Source organism: Carlito syrichta, unplaced genomic scaffold (assembly GCF_000164805.1).
Source record: "Carlito syrichta isolate Samal-C Ts95f unplaced genomic scaffold, Tarsius_syrichta-2.0.1 Scaffold126425, whole genome shotgun sequence".
Taxonomy (NCBI): Eukaryota; Metazoa; Chordata; class Mammalia; order Primates; family Tarsiidae; genus Carlito; species Carlito syrichta.
In genome coordinates this window covers 8,095-10,905 of record NW_007070521.1, presented here as the reverse complement: position 1 = coordinate 10,905, position 2,811 = coordinate 8,095, and the positions used below count along the sequence as shown (strand labels likewise).

Here is a 2,811-nt window from a genome sequence, read left to right as displayed (position 1 = left end):
GGTGACAAATGTGCCCTGGTGGGGAACACTGGTAATGGGGGATGAGATGCCTGTGTGGAGGCAGAATTATGTGGGAAATCTCCAAATCTTCCTTTAAATTTTGCTGTGAACCTAAAACTGCTTTTAAAAAATAAAGTCTTAGTCCTGGGGCCGCCGCTCCGTGCCCAGGTGTGCTCAGGTGGTGTGTGCCCCTTGGCCCTGCCATGCGTGCTCACTGGCTCCAAGATTGTGCCAGGCTACCGCCAGCCTGGACGCTGCCCTCGCCCTCTCTCAGTGCAGGCCACCTCCCGCAGTCTCTGGTGGGGAGATGGTAGTACTCTTGGTGCCCGCCAAGGTCACCGTGCTCCTGTTGGATATCAAAGGTACCATAACCTTGACAGCGTTTGTGAAGGACATTTTATTTCCTTACATCCAAGACAATGTTAAGGAGTATCAGCAGACACACCGGGAAGAGGAGTGCCAGCAGGATGTCAGTCTTCTGAGGAAGCAGGAAGAAGAGGACGCCCACCTGGATGGGGCAGTTTCCATCCCTGCAGCATCTGGGCACAGAGTAGGTGACCTGCAAGGAGTGATCCAGGCTGTGGTGGACAACGTGTGCTGGCAGATGGCTTTGGATGGGAAGACTACAGCACTAAATCAGCTGCAGGGTCACCTGTGGAGGACAGCCTTCACAGTGGGGCAAATGAAGACCAGGTTCTTTGCAGTCCAGAAGTGGAAAGAAGCCGGGATGAAGGTATACATCTATTCTTCAGGGAGTGTGGAGGCACAGAAACTGCTATTTGGGCATTCGACAGAGGGGGATATTCTTAAGCTTGTTGATAGCCACTTTGATACCTAGATCGGACACAAAGTGGAGAGTGAGAGTTACTGGAAGATTTCAGACAGCATCAGGTGTGCCCCTCACAACATCCTGTTCCTGATAGATGTCACTTGAGAGGCCAGTGCTGCTGAGGTGGCGGACGTGCACGTGGCCATGGTGGTGAGACCTGGTAACGCAGGACTGATGGATGATGAGAGCCAGCCTCCACCTAGGGGCGAGGAAGACGCGCTCCTCATGGGCTGTCCCTTTGTGTCTATTGTCATTCTAATGGTAAATGTCACTTCCAAATTCACATCTATACACATATGTGTGCACATGTGTATGTGTGCACACTCAGATTAACTTCCACAGGCACATAAGTGAAAGAAAAGTGAGAACAAAGCCTATTCGCAGATGCTTTCTATGTAAACTGCTAGAAACCCATCCTTACCCTTTACTAGAGCAATGTGTAGCTGATAGAAAACATTGCTAAAACACCTAACATGTCATGTTGATCAAGGTGTGTACCAAGAAGGAAAGCTAGTTTCGAGAAAATATTCAGAAGCCTTGTTATTTTAGAAACTGGAAATATTGCAAAGTCTTCTTCCTGACATTTCATTACGGGTTAATGGCGACTGAGGAGATCATGACAGTTGAGTCCACCCTTGCCTCCCAGTATGGAAAAGACAAGGGTGTTTGTTTCTGCTCCAACAGACAGCAATGGGGGAAAGAAAACTCTCTTGAGTCTTGGCCAGTCAAGTGTCTGTTCCTTAGACAGAAGCTTCCTACTCCTGGTGGCACTGCAGAAAGCAGGTGCCTCACCAGTGAGAAGGTGCGCTAAGGGGACAGCCAAGCGGAGTTGTGGCTCTTCATGCCCAACAAGACAGCCCTTACCCTGCCGCTGTTGTTTTATAGTTGCCTTTCTGGCTACCACCTAGCACTTTTAGACTATATGGTTAATTGTTGTTTACCATTTTTAAAAACTTTTACTGAAGTCAGTCCATAAGGTCAAGAAGAGTCCTAATAATGTAGTATTTCCCCCTGAAGTAGATGTGAGAAATGTAAATTTTACAACAGCAGTATTTACCCTGGTTTATTCTAATAGAATGTCTGTCAGTTTCATGTTGTGATTAATAAACCCTTCTTCTTCTTCTTCTTCTTCTTCTTCTTCTTCTTCTGCTTCTTCTTCTTCTTCTTCCTCCTTCTCCTTCTCCTCCTCCTCCTCTTTCTTCTTTTTCTCCTTCTCCTTCTCCTCCTTCTCCTTCTCCTTCTAAAATTACACACTCAAAAAAAAAAAAATACGAATGACAGCCCCAATGTAGCCACAACCTGGTCACATGCATCATCCCCCATTCGACCAATCTCTAGTGGAAGGGAGGTGTTCTGGTGGCTGGCTCAGGACCTAGGTAGACAGAAGGACAAAGTGGGAGGAGACTGGGGGCAATCCACAGTGGCCCCTCCCTCCCCAGAGATACTCATTCCTCAGCTGTGATTTATAAAAATGTCAGGAATTTGCAAACCTGAGCCTGCTACCTTCATTTTGCTGCTTACTTTTTAAAAACAACTTCATGGAAGTATAACTTGCATACCATAAAGTTCACCCATTTCCAAATGTGCAACCCAGTGACTTTTTTTTAGTAAATTTATAGAATTGTGTAACCATCACTGCAGTACGCTTTTAGAACATTCCCACCAACCCAAAAAGATCCTACATGCCCACTAGCAGTCTCCCCATTTCCCCTCCTACAGTCCCGGACAGCCACTAATCTACTTTCTGTTTCTATAGATCGTACCATTCCAAATATTTCAAATACATGGAATTATACAGTATAAGTCTTTTGCGACTGGCTTCTTCCCACCTAGCATGATGTTTTTAAGGTCCTCATGCTGTGACATGGATCAGTGTTTCACTCCTTCTCATTGCCAAATAAGTTTCTCTGCATGGACATACCATAGTCAGTGCATCCATTCATCTGTTGATGGAAATCTGGATTGCTCCCAGTTTTTGGCTT

The 2,811-nt window shown here is 46.2% G+C and overlaps 1 pseudogene; it reads left to right on the top strand.

Annotated features, from left to right (window-relative positions):
* The first annotated feature begins 307 nt into the window (after nt 1–307).
* On the top strand, nt 308–838 carry LOC103250012 (annotated as a pseudogene).
* The last annotated feature ends 1,973 nt before the right edge of the window (nt 839–2,811 follow it).